The 18558-nt window shown below is 44.2% G+C and overlaps 1 pseudogene; it reads left to right on the top strand.

Annotated features, from left to right (window-relative positions):
- Positions 1–8177: 8177 nt before the first annotated feature.
- On the top strand, positions 8178–10359 carry LOC122703050 (annotated as a pseudogene).
- The last annotated feature ends 8199 nt before the right edge of the window (positions 10360–18558 follow it).

Raw genomic sequence — 18558 nt, 5'->3', positions numbered from 1 at the left:
AGTTAAGTAAATAGGGTGCCAACATACTGCCTTGACATATTCCTTTCCCTATTTGGAAGCAGTTGTTCCATGTCCAGTTCTAACTATTGCCTCTTGACCTGTATACAGATTTCTCAGGAGGCAGATAATGTAGTCTGGTATTTCCATCTCTTAAAGAATTTCCCACAGTTTGTTGTGATCCACACAGTCAAAGACTTTGGCATAGTCAACAAAGCAGAAGTTGATGTTTTTCCAGAACTCTCTTGCTTCTTTGATGATCCAACAGATGTTAGCAATTTGATCTCTGTTTCCTCTGCCTTTTCTAAATCCAGCTTGAACATCTGCAAGTTCATGGCTCATGCCGTGTTGAAGCCTGGCTTGGAGAATTTTGAGCATTACTTTTCTAACGTGTGAGATGAGTGCAAATGTGCGGTAGTTTGAACATTCTTTGGCATTGCCTTTCTTTGGGATTGCAATGAAACTGATCTTTTCCAGTCCTGAGGCCACTGCTGAGTTTTCTAATTTGTGGCATATTAAGTGCAGCACTTTCACAGCATCATCTTTTAGGATTTGAAATAGCTCAGCTGGAATTCCATCACCTCTACTAGCTTTGTTCATTGAGATGCTTCCTAAGGCCCACTTGACTTTGTATTCCAGGATGTCTGGCTCTAGCTGAGTGATCATACCACCATGATTATCTGGGTCATGAAGATCTTTTTTGCATAGTTCTCTGTTCTCTTGCCACCTAATCTTAATATCTCTGCTTCATTAACTTTGTATAAAAAAGAGATTAGTGTAGGGACTAATAAATATGTTCATGGTTGTGATTATATTAAACTCTGAATAGAGATTCAAGAGAGTAATAGAAGTTTTTATACAGATATGAGGTATTGGCACTTGAGAAGGACTAGAGGTAGGAATGAAGTTTGAAGTAAGCTGTATAGTATTTATTTATAACCTATATGAATCTAATATGCCAAAAAATAAATAAAGTCTGAGTCACTTAATTTTTTTCAGTACATGTTTATTGTAGATTATAATGGAAAATGTGAGGGACAGAATGCAAAAACTCTTTTCCAGAGGTCTTTGATCTTTAAGTGGTAATAGTTCTTGCATAGATTTTAGAGTGCCTTTGAAACTGTACACAAAATATTGAATCTCTTTGCATATGTGTATATTTCTAGGGAATTCATGTGGCATTTCCAAAGGACCCCATGATACAAAACAATGTGATAAATCATGATTTTGAGGATTCATAAGAATCTCCAGACTTATTCTTCCTGAATATTAAGATACTATATAACATGGTGGTTATGAATATGAGTTCTGGATACAAAAGACCTGGAATCTTCACTGAACTGCTTCACTTAACTAGCTATTCATCACTGGGTAATTTATTCAAACCCCCTAACCTCAGTTTCCTTTATTTTCAATAGAAAGAAAATAGTAATATTCTCCAGATGACATAGTGAGGGTTATAATAATGCATGTGAATGTATTAATCACTCAGTGGTGTCTGACCCATTGAACTGTCTGTCAGACTTCTCTGTCCATGGCATTCTCCAGTCAAGAATACTGGAGTGAATAGCCGTTTCCTTCTCCAGAAGATCTTCCTCTTCCAAGGATCAAAACCAGATCTCTTGCAAGGCAGGCAGATTCTTTACTATGCCAGACATATAATAAGAGCTCAAGAATATTTCTATTAAAATAATTGAACTACATATTAGTGCTGTGATTACTTAGCAAGCTTTGGGATAGGTCAAAACATGCACTGTGTTTTGGACATGTTAAATTTGAGATGCTTGCAGGATATCTAATGATACGCCCAGTAAAAAGTTGGATTTAAGGGTCTGGAATGCTAGGAAAGGTCTCTGTCATGTTATTAAGACTTGTTTCTGTCTATACTTACTCCCTTGATTAGCTCATCTAATTTCATTGTCATATGGGTTTGACTCTCAAATTCATATGTCCAACAGAAGTCTTCCTAAACACACACTCCACACACCTCTTCAACAAATATAATTGGATATCTTATAGGCATCTCAAAATTCATATGTCCCGAATCAAATTCTTGATCAACCCCTCTTAACCTGACCCATCTACAGCCTTCCACATATTGGGCTCTCCTGGTGGTTCAGATGGTAAAGAATCTGCCTGCAATGCAGGAGAGCCAGGTTCAATCCCCGGGTCAAGAAGATACCCTGGAGAAGTGAATGGCTTACCCACTCCAGTATTCGTTCCTGGAGAATTCCATGGAGAGAGGAGTCATACATTAATTAATAGTATTTTCATTATTCTAGTTAGTCAAGCCAAAGATGTTGAAGTCGCCCTGATTTTCTTCCTTCTCTTCCACCCCACACACACACACACAAAAAAAATCCCTTCATCAATACTATTGTCTACTACAAAATACTACATCCATACATCCATATTCAATCATTTCTTACCCTTTTCCTTGATATTACTCTGGTTCAAGATACTAATAACTCTCTCACTGAGATTATTATGACAGTCTTACAACTGGTTTTTCTGCTTCCATCTTCCCCTGAAGAGTAGTAGAGTAGGATCTCAGGACTGTGATCAGGTGATTTTTTAAAAAACAGAAATCAGAACAAGTCACTCTTCTGCTCAAGGCCTCAGTGGCTTCCATCTCATCTGAAAGACAATGACGTCCAAGGTCAGAGAAACCCCAGTAAGACCCCATTCCCGCCAGAGACGCTCATAAAATTCAAACAAACCTTGTGCACACGAGGACTCAGGGACCCCACAGAGACTGAGACAGAACTGTGTTTGAGCATCTCCTGTGGAGGTGCGGGTCAGCAGTGGACTGCCACAGGGACAGGGACTCTGGGTGCAGCAGACTTGGGTATGGCATAAGTCTTCATGGAGGTCACCATTAACCCCACCATAGAGCTGCCAGAACTTACACAAGACTGGGAAATAGACTCTTGGAGGGCACAAACAGAACCTTGGGCACCAGGATCCAGGAGAAAGGAGCAGTGACCCCACAAGAGACTGACCCAGACTTGCCTGTGAGTTTCCAGGAGTCTCCAGAAGAGACGTGGGTTGGTGGTGGCCTTCTGCAGGGCTGGGGGCACTGAGTGTTGTAGTACATGCATGGGATCTTTTGAAGGAGGTCACCATTATCTTCATTACCTCCACCATAGTTGCAGTTCAGTTCAGTCGCTCAGTCATGTCCGACTCTTTGCGACCCCATGGACTGTAGCACGCCAGGCCTCCCTGTCCATCGCCAACTGCCATGGTTTACTCAAACTCTTGTCCAGTGAGTCAGTGATGCCATCCAACCATCTCATCCTCTGTCGTCCCCTTCTCTTCCCACCTTCAATCTTTTCAGCATTAAGGTCTTTTCAAATGAGTCAGCTCTTTGCATCAGGAGGCCAAAGTATTGGAGTTTCAGCTGCAACATCAGTTCTTCCAATAAACGCTCAGGACTGATCTCTTTAGGATGGACTGTTTGGATGTCCTTGCAGTCCAAGGGACTCTCAAGAGTCTTCTCCAACACCACAGTTCAAAAGCATCAATTCTTCGGCACTCAGCTTTCTTCACAGTCCAACTCTCACATCCATACATGACTACTGTTAGGCCTTCAGAAATCACCTTTTGCCCTTCATGAGAATTTGCTTAGCAGACTTTGCAATCAGACTTAAAGAGTATGTAAATGATACAAGAATGTTAACAGCACATCCAAAGATAAATGAGTGCACCGAGAATTAAAGACGTAAGGACACTCTGACCAGGTGAGAAAGAGCAGGCAGGGATCTCACTGAAATCAGTCACAAGGCTTGGCACTGCTAAGGTGAGACAGGAGCTGGGGGTTTAAGTGGGGCTTGCACTCACCCCCTCACCTCCATCACAGAAAGCATATATGACAGAGTGGAGTGTGCACAACTCTGGGCCTTAGCTATCCACTGAACCAGTCATTCACTCTGTAAGTGAATACTGAACACGAGTTAGTGCCTGGTTTGAAAAATGCAGAAGTGAAAAAGGCATGCTCCCTGCCTTCAAACAATTGATGATCTAGAGGAGGAAAGAGACAATAGTGGCGACAGAAATACAAACAAGACGTGCCCAAAGCAGTAATCTCACCATGCTGAAGGAATCGTGAGAACACAAAGGAGGAGTTTCTCTCTATCAAGATTGAGCATGAAACAATAAAGGTTCTTGTTTAAACTGAATTCTGAAGAATGAGCAGGAGTACCCTAGAAAAGCAGTGTGGTGTGGACTAACATAAGCATGGTGACTTTGTGATGTCACACATAGACCTTAACAGGAGTGCAGAAGGAGTGAGCGGGTGGGGACAGGAAACAACTGTGAGCAGAGGTCACACACGCGGCCTTTCCTGTGTGTCACCTGAGAACGCCTAGCAGGCTGTTTGGCAGATATGTTCACAGGAGATAAATATTTATTATGAAATGTAATATTATCTGAAGATTTAATCCCATAAGCAATAGAGCAGAATCAGAAGTATAATTTATCTGTGGTTAAGCGAGAACAATGAAGACCTAACTTTACCAGAGCAAGGAAAACAGACAGGGCTTCTTCTTACCTAAGAGCTGGAAGGATTCTCAGATATTATCCAATGCAGTGTGCAATGATCAGCCAAAAAATTGCTTTTGATTTTTAATTCAGTATTCTTTGGGATCACTGAGTCCTTAAGAACAACATTAATGCATCACTTAATGTGAGATGAGGATATGGAGACCCCAAAAAGAAAAGCAGTTGTGTGATGTATCCAGCTAATCAACAATATTCAAACTACCATGCAATTGTACTCATTTCACATGCTAGCAAGCTAATGCACAAAATCCTTCAAGCAAGTCTTCAGCAGTATGTGAACCAAGAAATTCCAAATGTATAAGCTGGATTTAGAAAAAGCAGAGGAACTAGAGATCAAATTATTAAAATTCGTTGGATCATATATAAAGCAAGGGAATTCCAAAACAAACAAAGGAAAAAAAAAAAAAAAGCAGGGAATTCCAGAAAAAACATCTACTTCTGCTTCATTGACTACACTGAAGCCTTTGTGTGGATCACAACTGTGGGTAATTCTTAAAGAGATGGGAACACTAGACCATTTTACCTGCCTCCTGTATGCAGGACGAGAAATAATAGAATGGGATAGGGAAATGGACTGGTGAAAAATAGGGAAAGGAATACATCAAGGCTGTTTATTTTCACCCTGCTTATTTAACTTCTGAGCAGGGTACATCATGTGAAATGTCAGGCTGGATGAATGACAAGCCAGAATCAAGATTGCCAGGAGAAATAACAACCTCATGTATGCAGATGATATCACTCTAATGGCAGAAAGTGAAGAGGAACTAAAGAGCCTCTTGATGAAAGTGAAAGAAAGGAGTGAAAAAGCTGGCTTAAAACTCCACACTCAAAAAATAAAGATCATGGCATACAGTTTCATCACATCATGGTAAATAGAGGGGGAAAAAGTAGAAACAGTGACAGATTTTATTTTCTTGGGCTCCAAAATCACTGCAAATGATAATTGCAGCCACAAAATTAAAAGATACTTGTTCCTTGGAAGAATGCAATGACCAGTCTAAACAGCATATTAAAAAGCAGAGACATCACTTTGCCAACAAAGGTCCATATAGTCAAACGAAGGTTTTCCCAGTAGTCATGATTGTATGTGAGAGTTGGATCATAAAGAAGGCTGAGCACCAAAGAATTTATGTTTCTGAACTGTGGTGTTGGAGAAGACTCTTGAGAGTCCCTTGGACTGCAAGGAGATCCAACCAGTCCATCCTAAAGGAGATCAGTTCTGGGTGTTCATTGGAAGGACTGATTGTGAGGCTGAAACCCCAGTACTTTGGCCACTTCATGCAAAGAGTTGACTCATTGGAAAAGACCCTGATGTGGGGAGGGATTGGGGACAGGAGGAGAAGGGGATGGCAGAGGATGAGATGGTTAAATGGCATCACTGACCCAATGGACATGAATTTGAGCAAACTCCAGGAGCTGGCGAAGGACAGGAAGCCTGGGGTGCTGCAGTGAGTGGAGGTCACAAATAGTTGAACACGACCTGTGAGGCAAGCAGAAGTAACGCAACTTAGATTAGGAGTAGGCCTTCCTACTACCAGGTAGCTTTCGCTTAACAATGACCACTGTTTGCCAATTAGGACCAATTAGCTTTCACCGATGTTTGCCAATTAGGAAACTAGGAATGGGGCAGAAACACCCAGGAAAGTCCCGCGCGCGCCAAAGTATTGACCAATGAAATTGCTTTGCAAACGTGTAACCAATCCGCTTCTCACCCTATAAATTTGTGTAACAGCGTGGGCTCGGGACTCTCTGACTCGCACCACTGTGTCGGTTGCGGGCGGAGAGTCCTGGCTTGAGTCAGTAATAAACTTCCCTTCCGGCGAGTTGCATTGTCTTGGAGGCCTTCTCTCTTCCCGCTCGGGGATTTGGACATCGGGCATAACATTTGGGGGCTCATCCGGGATCCCTTTACCGGGGGAAGAGAACACTTCCAGGACAGAGGAGAAGGATAGATAATATCACCGGTGCTCAGGAAAACTCAGGGGGCCCGAAAACCCAGTGCTGTGTTGTCAGCTGTCCATGTGTTTGTCTTTAGCTCTCCGTGTTTGTGTGTGTGCCAGCATTGTCTCAGGCAGGACAGGAAGTCCAGAGTAATTCCGGGGCTCTGCTGTAAAGCAGGGAGGTATCTGGCACAGGAAAAGTCCAGAGTAATTCTGGGGTCCTGCTGCAAAGCAGGAAGGTACCTGGCACAGGAGAAAGCTTTTTCTAGCCGGCGTAAGGCCGAGGCCAGCGAGTGCGCTGGAAGGCAGCCGGCTCTGTGGGAAGGAGAGTTCCTCTCCTGATCCCGAGTCTGGTCTGGTCAGGGGGCCCGAAAACCCAGCGCTGTGTTGTCGGCCGACGTTTGTCTGTCTGTGTGTTTGTCTTCGGCTCTCTGTGTTTGTCTGTGTTTGTGTGTGCCAGCATTGTCTCTGGTTTTTAATTGGACTCTTTTCAGGCAGGAGTTTCAGTGAACAGGCAAATGGTTGTGGGGCAATTGATGAGTCCCGGCCAGGGCTACACTCTGGCGGACTTTGAAGGCCCTACAATAAGTGAGCCTCAGTAACTAGAGCCCAACCAGGTGAAACTCTCCTTTCACTATGATTGTCAGCAGCTGTTGCAGGAGCAAATTCTGGCAGAAGCGCAGAAATGGGTCCCAGGGGCTGACGGGAGGCCAACCACCCAGCCTCATCTCGTGGAAAAGGGGTTTCCTCTGTTGTGGCCTAACTGGGATTTTGAGCGAGTGGAAGGTAGGGAGCGTCTCCGAGTGTACCGCCAGACTCTGATGGCTGGCCTGCAGGCCACAGCAAGAAAGCCGATTTAGTAAGGCAAGAGCCTACTGAGAGCCTGGCAGCCTTCCTAGAGAGGTTAATGGAAGCTTTCAGGCAATATACACCTATGGACCCCCAGGCTGAGGAGTCACGCACTGCAGTTCTGTTAGCATTTGTAAATCAGGCAGCCCCAGATATTAGGAAGAAATTACAAAAGATAGAGGGATTGGGAGAACAGACGATACAGGATTTATTGAAAGCAGCTGAAAAGGTATTTAATAATAGGGAGACCCCAGAAGAAAGGGAAGAATGAATTCGACGGGAGGAAAGGGAATTAGCTGAGAAGATCAGGAAGGATAGAACTAGGGAAAACCGGAAGAACCAGAGGGAGCTAGCCCAGATTCTTTTTGTGGGGATAAAAGCCGGAACAGAATTGAGGGAACCTCGAGACCCCCTGGACGGGAGAAAAAGAGAAACCAAAAAGGCATGCCCTAAAGAAAGATCAGTGTGCCTACTGCAGAGAAGAGGGGCACTGGAAAAACGAGTGCCCTAAGAGGGACCTGAGGAGAGGTATGACCCAGAGACAGAGAATCTCCCCTGGAACTCGAGTTCTATATGCGGGGAAAGACAGTGACTAGGGGAGTCAAGACTCGGCACCCCTCCCCGAATCCTGGGTAACCATACATGTGGAAGGGAAACCCGTTGGCTTCATGGTAGACCAGCTTGGTGCAAGGAGCCACGGGGACAAAAAGATATTAATGAAAAGTAAATCTGGGGACCCACCAGGAGTCCCATTTGTTTTTGGTGATACCAGAATGCCCAGCCCCTCTACTTGGAAGAGACTTGTTGTGGCTGATGGCATTCCCTGTGGATATGTTGGATAATTGCAGTCATGAGGAACTGGAAAATTCTGCTGAAGATTACATGTTAGATCTGAGGTATGGGGACCCTGAAAATCTGGAATGTTTTCGTATTAGCCTGTCAAATGTAGGCTTTGTACCTCTCTATGGTGGAGATCAGACCCAGAAAGTTCTTGCTCTCTTTGCACCTGAGGACTCACTCACGGCTGTGGCACTTTACCTTGCTGGTCAGTGGTGGGCTATTGATGATATTGTGAAAACATTTGTCCCTTCTAGAGAGGGGCTTAAGCAGGTGAGAACTCTTGGGGAGAGAGTGGTTAAAGCAGGAAATGGAGAAAAATGAGATCCCATTCCTGTGTCATAGCAGTATTCTGTGGAAGAAAGGAGAGGCCATTGATTTTCCTACAGAGCTGGGAGAATGATCCCTAGCCTTAAGAGATGAATAAATACCCGTTGGCCTGGGCTGAAACGGCAGGGATGGGACTGGCCAAACACATCCGGTCGTCATCGAGCTAAAGGCCTAGGCAACTCCTGTGAGGGTGAGACAGTACCCCATGAGCCAGGAAGCTCGGCGGGGGACCACTCCCCACATTCAACGTCTCATGGATGCCGGAATTCTCAAGCGGTGTCAATCCCCTTGGAACACCCCCTTACTGCCGGTGAAGAAGCCAGGGGGGACAGATTACCTGTAAGAAGTCAACAAACGGGTGAGTGACATACACCCCACTGTCTCTAACCCGTATACCCTCCTGAGCAGTTTGCTGCCTGAGTACATTTGGTACACTGTGTTGGACTTGAAAGATGCCTTTTTCAGCCTACCCCTGGCGGCCCAGAGCCAGGAGATATTTGCCTTTGAGTGGACTGAGGGGGAAGGCCAACCGGTAATCCCACAGAGGTTCAAGAGGCTCTGAGTGAGGACCTGCCACCCAGAGGTCCTTCTGCTACACAATTAATAGCCCAGCAAGAGGTCACCTGTTCGGGGTATAAGATCAGGCAGGGGCAAAGGTGGCTAACCCAGGCCATGAAGGCCCAAGACCCCCCGCCAGGTGAGAGAGTTTCTGGGGACTGTTGGATATTGCAGACTGTGGATCATGGGGTTTGCTGAGAAGGCCCAGCCCTTGTATGAGGGAAGTAAAGAGACCCCAAACTGGACTTGGACTGAGCCAATGAAACAGGCTTTCCAGACACTCAGACGGACCCTACTAGAAGCCCCAGCCCTTGCCCTGCCTAACCCAAATAAGCCATTCCAGCTGTTTGTAACTCCATGATTGCAGCGAGATACTGGCTGAGGCCCTGGCAGCACGAAAAGACTTAACTGATGTACCCCTAGACAGCAGTGAGCTAGTATGGTTCACCGATGGGAGCAGCTATGTAAGAGATGGGCAAAGGAAAGCTGGAACAGCCAAATATGTCTCCACGAAGTTTTATGCGCTGTGTGGCTTTGGTGGGGTCTTAAGTTGTGGTCTGACACACACTGCTGTTGTTCCTCTGGATTTGGTGTAATGCCGTATGCAGGTGGACCCACAGAAGTACAAGGGCATTCTTAATGGATTTTCAGTTACACTCAAAGAGGATGGTTTCCGTGGTTTGGCCAAAGGATGGGCCCCGACCCTCATTGGCTACTCCCTGCAGGGGCTTTGCAAGTTTGGCTTTTACATGCTTGGAGAGAATGCCTATCTGTGGCGCACATCACTGTATTTGGCTGCCTCTGCCAGTGCTGAATTCTTTGCTGACAATTAACTTGGACCCGCCTCCCACAGGGGTTCAAGAACTCCCCTAATGAGGCTCTGAGTGAGGCTATGGAAACTGCTAAAGTTCGAATTCAAACCCAACCAGGTTATGGTAACACTCTGAGGGATGCAGCTCCCAAAATGTATAAGGAAGAAGGCTTAAAGGCGTTCTACAAGGGGGTTGCTCCTCTTTGGATGAGACAGATACCATGAAGTTTGCCTGCTTTGAACGTACTGTTGCCGATTCCGTGGTGTCTGTGTTGAATAAGGAGAAGGGTAGCAGTGCCTCTCAGATCCTCAAGAGACTTGGATTTAGAGGTGTATGGAAGGGTATCATCATGATTGGCACTCTGACTGCACTACAGTGGTTTATCTATGATTCTGTGAAGGTCTACTTCAGGCTCCCTCGCCCTCCTCCCCCTGAGATGCCAGAGTCTGAAGAAGAAGCTTGGGTACACTCAATAGATAAATGAAAGCAAATATGGACTGAATCTGCATGTTAATCAGTGTTTGAGGAAAATACAACGGGACGAGAGATAATCCAGGCTTGCAAAGTGTGAACGAGGTACCAAGGGGAAGAGCCAGGGCAACACTGGGAGATAGATTTCACTGAGGTAAGGCCAGGCAAGTACAGGTATCGCTATCTGTTGGTTATGGTAGATACCTTCTCGGGGTGAGTGAAAGGGAGAGCTTAGAGGAGATAGTGCCTAGGTACGGGCTGCTGGTGACTATGGGCTCTGATAACGGACCTGCCTTTGTGAGCCAGATTGTACAAGGGCTGGCCCAAGCTCTGGGGACGAAATGGAAGTTATATTGTGAATATAATCCCCAGAGCTCAGGACAGGTTGAGAGAATGAATCAGAACGAAGTTGGCAATAGAGACTGACAGGGACTGGGTGACCCTAACCCTTCACTCTCTTTCAGGCATGTAACGCCCCTTATAAGCTGCCCTTTTGAGATTCTGTATGGAAGACCCCTCCTGTGTGTATTAGAACCTAGATGGAAAGGCCCTTATGTTGTTTTCCTTACCACTCCTACTGCTGTAAAGGTCGACGGAATTGGACCCTGGGTTCACTGCAATCACGTGTGGCAAACCACACCGGAACAGGAGCAGAATGGAAGGCAAGACCTCACCCGTCAAATCCTTTGATTCGTCTGCCGGGAGATCTCTTAATTCTCCTGCTGATTATTGCAGGAGCTGAAGCTGTGTAACCTCTTGTGATGGGCCCCGGGAATGGGACGTAGGAAACAGAGATTTGGTAGACCTGAGTGTGGCGCAACCCGCAGGGCCAAGTACCTCAGATATGGTTGAACCATCTTTACTATCTCTGCAAGGCCAAGGGCTTTACTCCCTACGAGCTGCTGTAGATGACTTGATTTTTTCTCCAACAGGGTAGTGTCTGCGAGGTTTCTATGCAGACCATACAAGAGTGGTAAGAGAATCAATCATTTAGAGAAGTCTTTGACTTCCTTGTCTGAGGTGGCTTTGATTAGAAAGAGAGAATGGGAAGCCCAGCAGAGATGGTTTGAGTCTTGTTTTCAACTACCTTAACTTCCACCCTCCTGGGTCCACTTAGTGTCAGCGGCCCAAGATGGAGAAGAGGAAGATTCCTCTACTTGAACAACAGACAGGGGGGAATGTGAGGCGAGCAGAAGTAACACAACTTAGATTAGGAGTAGGCCTTCCTACTATCAGGTAGCTTTCACTTAACAATAACCACTGTTTGCCAATTAGGACCAATTAGCTTTCACCGATGTTTGCAAATTAGGAAATTAGGAACGGGGCAGAAACCCCCAGGAAAGTCCCGAGCGTGAAAGTATTGACCAATGAAATTGCTTTGCAAACGTGTAACCAATCTGCTTCTCACCCTATAAATTTGTGTAACAGCTTGGGCTCAGGGCTCTCTGACCCGCACCACTGCGTTGGTTGTGGGCGGAGAGTCCTGGCTCGAGTCAGTAATAAACTTCCCTTCCTGCGAGTTGCATTGTCTTGGAAGCCTTCTCTCTTCCCGCTCGGGGATTCAGACATCGAGCATAACAGACCGAGACAACAACAACAACAACAACAATCAATAATGAGGGTTAGAACCCTGATGCCTTAAGTAATCGTTGCTTTATCACAGTTTAGGCAACACCTGTTTGAATAGGTAGTCACCAGCACCATGACTCTCAGGATTTCTAAGTACAGACCCATTCACAATTCATAATGGTGCAATTTAAGTTTATGGTCAGAGTTTCAGCTTCCAGTTTATCTTGAACTAAAACTAAGTCTGTGGATAGCAAATAGAAAGGGTCAGTATTAAGGAGGCCAGCTTACAATGATAAACAGAGGGTTTTAAAAAATCTCACATTCTCTGGCCTTGTCATATTAGTGATTCATGCCTTCACACATAAAAGAGGGGTTTGTCTTACATTCTGATTACATGGTACTTTGAAACTTCTGAACCAAAAGTAAGAATTGGTGTTTTCTTCATTGAAGGATGGTGGCAACTGATTTTTTAAATCAGAAAGAAATTTTAAAAGCAGAGCAATCAGTTTGTGCTATTCTTTACATACATTTGATCATTTCATCAGTAATCCCTGAATGAATGACAAATTGATGTTATCTAAAACAAACTTAATGAAATAAAAAGTCTAGTACTAGAACTGGGAGATGAATGAACCATAGGGTGTGGGAATTCAAGAAAATCTAAAAACCTATTTGCTCAGTAAAATCATCTGGTGAACTTTCAGAAAATTCAGAATCTGGAAATCCCAATTGAACTAACTGAATCAGAATTTCCATAGGCTGATACCCAGAATTCAACATTTACAAAAGTTTTCCAAGTGCTCATGACCATCTAATCCACCCAAGTAAATTTTGCAACATTTTTCAGAACAGAAGATCCTAAGTGCAAATGATGACATCAAACAACTATAATCCTACGTGAGATATAAGAACAAGACTTGCTGTCCCTTTCCTTCTTCCAGGTATTTCATCTTTTTAGGACCCTGCCTATTTATTCACTAAATAAATAATTATTAAGTTCCTATTCTGCTAGACTTGAGAGTATGATAGTGGACAAAATAAAAATGATTATTTTCTCTGGAGCCTATTGCTCTCAGTCACTGGAATACTAAACAGATCCATCCAGGAACTTTTCCTGAATTTGTAATCATAACTTTTTTTACTGGTATTTCCTCATTTTTTGCACTTGCTACAGACAAGCCTTTGGGCTTCCTGGCCAAAGTGGTGGAGAGCAGCTGTGGTCAATAGCACTTAAATTTACATATCCTCCATTCAAGATAATCAGTTCAGTTCAGTTCAGTTGCTCAGTCGTGTCTGACTCTTTGTGACCCCATGAATTGCAGCACTCCAGGCCTCCCTGCCCATCACCAACTCCCAGAGTCCACTCAAACCCATGTCCATCGATTCGGTGATGCTATCCCACCATCTCTCCCTCTGTCGTCCCCTTCTCCTCCTGCCTTCAATCTTTCCCAGCATCAGAGTCTTTTCCAGTGAGTCGACTCTTCGCATGACGTGGCCAAAGTATTGGAGTTTCAGCTTCAGCAACAATGCTTCCAATGAACACCCAGGACTGATCTCCTTTAGGATGGACTGGGTGGATCTCCTTGCAGTCCAAGGGACTCTCAAGAGTCTTCTCCAACACCACAGTTCAAAAGCATCAATTTTTCGGCGCTCAGTTTTCTTCACAGTACAACTCTCACATCCATACATGACCACTGGAAAAACCATAGCCTTGACCAGATGGACCTTTGTTGGAAAAGTAATGTCTCTGCTTTTTAATATGCTATCTAGGTTGATCATAACTTTCCTTCCAAGGAGTAAGTGTCTTATAATTTCATGGCTGCAGTCACCATCTGCAGTGATTTTGGAGAACAAAAAATAAAGTCAGACACTGTTTCCACAGTCTCCCAATCTATTTCCCATGAAGTGATGGGACCAGATGCTATGGCGTTAGTTTTCTGAATGTTCAGCTTTAAGCCAACTTTTTCACTCTCCTCTTTCACTTTCATCAACAGGCTCTAGAGTTCTTCTTCACTCTGCCATAAGGGTGGTGTCATCTGCATATCTGAGGTTATTGATATTTCTCCCGGCAATCTTGATTACAGCTTGTGCTTCTTCCAGCCCAGCATTTCTCATGATGTACTCTGCATAATTTAAAAAAGCAGGGTGTCAATATACAGCCTTGACATACTCCTTTTCCTATTTGGAACCAGTCTGTTGTTCCATGTCCAGTTCAAACTGTTGCTTCCTAACCTGCATACAGGTTTCTCAAGAGGCAGGTCAGGTGGTCTGGTATTCCCATCTCTTTCAAAATTTTCCACAGTTTATTGTGATCCACACAGTCGAAGGCTTTGGTTTAGTCAATAAAGCAGAAACAGATGTTTTTCCGGAACTCTCTTGCTTTTTCAATGATCCAGTGGATGTTGCCAATTTGATCTCTGGTTCCTCTGCCTTTTCTAAAATCAGCTTGAACATCTGGAAGTTCACAGTTCACATATTGCTGAAGCCTGGCTTGAAGAATTTTGAGCATTACTTTTCTAGCGTGTGAGATGAGTGCAATTGTGTGATAGTTGGAGCATTCTTAGGGATTGTGTTTCTTAGGGATTGGAATGAAATCTGACCTTTTCCAGTCCTGTGGCCACTGCTGAGTTTTCCAAATTTTCTGGCATATTGAGTGCAGCACTTTCACAGCATCATCTTTCAGGTTTTGAAATAGCTCAACTGGAATTCCATCACCTCCACTAGCTTTGTTTGTAGTGATGCTTTCTTAGGCACACTTAACTTCACATTCCAGGATGTCTGGCTCTAGGTGAGTGACACACCATCGTGATTATCTGGGTCATGCAGATTTTTTTTGGTACAGTTCTTCTGTGTATTCTTGCCACCTCTTAATATCTTCTGCTTCTGTTAGGTCCATACCATTTCTGTCCTTTATTGAACCCATCTTTGCGTGAAATGTTCCCTTGATATCTCTAATTTTCTTGAAGAGATCTCTAGTCTTTCCCATTCTGTTGTTTCCCTCCTTCTCTTTGCATTGATCACTGAGGAAGGCTTTCTTATCTCTCCTGGCTATTCTTTGGAACTCTGCATTCAAATGGGAATATCTTTCCTTTTCTCCTTTGCTTTTTGCTTCTCTTCTTTTCACAGCTATTTGTAAGGCCTCCTCAGACAACCATTTTGCCTTTTTGCATTTCTTTTCCATGGGGATGGTCTTGATCCCTGTCTCCTGTACAATGTCATGAACCTCCGTCCATAGTTCATCAGGCACTCTGTCTGTCAGATCTAGTCCCTTAAATGTATTTCTCACTGCCACTGTATAGTCATAAGGGATTTGATTTAGGTCATACCTGAATGGTCTAGTGGTTTTCTCCACTTTCTTTAGTTTAAGTCTGAGTTTGGCAATAAGGAGTTCATGATCCAAGCCACAGTCAGCTCCCAGTATTGTTTTTGCTGACTGTATAGAGCTTCTCCATCTTTGGCTGCAAAGAATATAATCAATCTGATTTTGGTGTTGACCATCTGGTGATGTCCATGTGTAGAGTCTTCTCTTGTGTTGTTGGAAGAGGGTGTTTGCTATGTCCAGTGAATTATGTTGGCCAAACTCTATTAGCCTTTGCCCTGCTTCATTCTGTACTCCAAGGCCAAATACGCCTGTTACTCCCAGTGTTTCTTGACTTCCTACTTTTGCATTCCAGTCCCCCATAATGAAAAGGACATCTTTTTTGGGTGTTAGTTCTAAAACGTCTTGTAGGTCTTCATAGAACCATTCAACTTCAGCTTCTTCAGCGTTACTGGTTGTGGCATAGGCTTGGATTAATCAAGCCATTATGGTATCATAATTAATCATGGTATCATTAATACCATGATATTGAATGATTTGCCTTGAAAACAAACAGAGATCTTTCTGTCATTTTTGAGATTGCATCCAAGTACTGAATTTTGGACTCTTTTGTTGACCATGATGGCTACTCCATTTCTCCTAAGGGATCCCTGCCCACAGTAGTAGATATAAGGGTCATCTGAGTTAAAGTCACCCATTCCAGTCCATTTTAGTTCACTGATTCCTAGAATGTCAACATTCACTCTTGCCATCTCCTGTTTGACCACTTCCAATTTGCCTTGATTCATGGACCTAACATTTCAGGTTCCTATGCAATACTGCTCTTTATAGCATTGGACCTTGCTTCTATCACCAGTCACATCCACAACTGGGTATTGCTTTTGCTTTGGCTCCATCCCTTCATTCTTTCTGGAGTTATTTCTCCACTGATCTCCAGTAGCATATTGGGCACCTACTTACTGACCTGGGGAGTTCCTCTCTCAGTATCCTATCATTTTGTCTTTTCATACAGCTCATGGGGTTCTCAAGGCAAGAATACTGAAGTGGTTTGCCATTCCCTTCTCCAGTGGACCACATTCTGTCAGACCTCCCCACCATGACCCGACTGTCTTGGGTGACCCCACACGGCATGGCTTAGTTTCATTGAGTTAGACAAGGCTGTGGTCCTGTGATCAGATTGGCTAGTTTTCTGTGATTATGGTTTTAGTGTGTCTGCCCTCTGATGCCCTCTTGCGACACCTACCGTCTTACTTGGGTTTCTCTTACCTTGGACGTGGGTTACCTGTTAACGGCTGCTCCAGCAAAGCGCAGCCGCTGCTCCTTACCTAGGACGAAGGGTATCTTCTCACAGCCGCCCCTTCTGACTTTGAACGTGGAGAAGCTCCTCTCTGCCCTCCTGCGCCCGCGCAGCCGCTGCTTCTTGGAGATGGGGTTGCTCCTCTTGGCAGCCGCCCCTGACCTCGGACGTGGGGTAGGTCGTCTCGGCCGCCGCCGGTGACCTCAGAGTGGGGAAGCTCCTCTGCGCCACTCTTGCGCTGTCGCAGCCTGGCGCTCTCGGGGTAATAGCTAATTCCAAAAGAAGTTCCCTGGCTCAGCCGGAGCTGAGTAGCTCTCCTGAATCAGCCTCCGTGGCTTAGAGGAGAAGGGTCACATTACAGAGACATAGTTGTTCCAATTGAACTACATCATCAGAGGCTGCGCAATTCTTCAATGGCACTTCTCTGAGGACAGTTCATTTGGGCTGCTTACTGTTTGAAAATGGCTCTGCTCAAATAATTAAGCTCTTAGAGTAATTCTTTCATTATTCACTCATAAAGCATTTATTATGCATTGACCTGGTCCCAAGGATAAAAAGAAGCAAGAATTGTCTAGAGATTAGCAGTGAAGGCAAACAGGCCCATATGAACATTAGTCGGTAGTGAAATATTCTAAGTACCAAGAAAACACAAGAGACTTAAAGAAATATTCAGGTTTCCTTAAATGAGTCTTAATGGATATATAGATGTTTTCCTGGCCAGGTAAAGTAAGAAGGTTCCCAAACAAAGCATAATGCAGAAACAAAGTTTTTGTGCAGCAGAAGGAAGTTTCACGGTTAAGTGTAACTGTGGCTAGCAGATTAGTCATTGCGTAAATGATTTGCCAGTCCTGCCACTGTGAGTTGTGTAAATAACAGAAAGTTACTCAAGTTTTAGTGTGTCTCATAAGATTGTTGTGAGAATTCACCTCTCTAATGCAACTGAACGGTTTAGAATGCTGCTGATACATCTTTGGTGCTTAATAAATGTTTTATTATTGTTCAGTTCAGTTAAGTCACTCAGTCGTGTCCAACTCTTTGTGACCCAATGAGCTGCAGCAGGTCAGGCCTCCCTGTGCATCACCAACTCCTGGAGTTCACCCAAATTCATGTCCATTGAGTCGGTGATGCCATCCAACCATCTCATCCTCTGTCATCCCCTTTTCCTCCTGCCATCAATCTTTCCCATCATCAGGGTCTTTTCAAATGAGTCTGCTCTTTGCATCAGGTGGCCAAGGTATTGGAGTTTCAGCTTCAGCATCAGTCCTTTCAATGAACATCCAGGACTGATCTCCTTTAGGATGGACTGGTTGTTACCATTGTCAAATCATGATCACCATCATTTCGAACAAATGTTCTGTTCCTGGGTGTGTTTCTCTTACTTGTGAGAGGAGAGCCCATTTTGTTTATCATCATACTACAAATATTGTGATTTGGATGTGGCCCAGGTGCAAAGGAGTAAGTTCAAAGATCACAAACATTAGGTTACTGACAAGGTCATGGTAGATGCCATAGACTTAGCAGAGGAAATTCATTCTTCAAAAAACCACATGCTGTTTTTACATAATCATATACTCCCACCATGAATTACCAATTCTACTTGGTTTCATAAAAGAGTTTTACTGGCAATACCTGTCATTCAGCCCAGTCCCCACCATGGAGTCTATAAACCAGAATCTAACTTCATTCTTTCAGAATAATGTTCCAAAGCATGAGCCAATCTCAAAAACACAACACCACACCACAGAGACAGCTAAATTCCAACTTTAGAATTATTTCCTGTGTATTCTTAGGACATTGGCTCAAGGGATGAGACCAACACTCCCTTAAGTTTTAGTAGGAGTTAGAGAATTGTTTCTATCCCTGCCAATGCTTTATCTCTTCAGTCAATTACCAACCATGAGGACAATATCATTTTGAACCAGAAAAACCAATCCCCAAGCCATTATCTTTGTTGATTCTAAGCCACAACTGAACGACAAATACTGAGCCCACACTCTAGGGCCAACAAGACACCTGCTG

This window comes from Cervus elaphus, chromosome 1 (genome assembly GCF_910594005.1).
Source record: "Cervus elaphus chromosome 1, mCerEla1.1, whole genome shotgun sequence".
In the NCBI taxonomy this organism is placed as follows: Eukaryota; Metazoa; Chordata; class Mammalia; order Artiodactyla; family Cervidae; genus Cervus; species Cervus elaphus.
The sequence above is the reverse complement of the archived record's forward strand: the minus strand, read 5'-3'. Positions and strand labels throughout refer to the sequence as shown.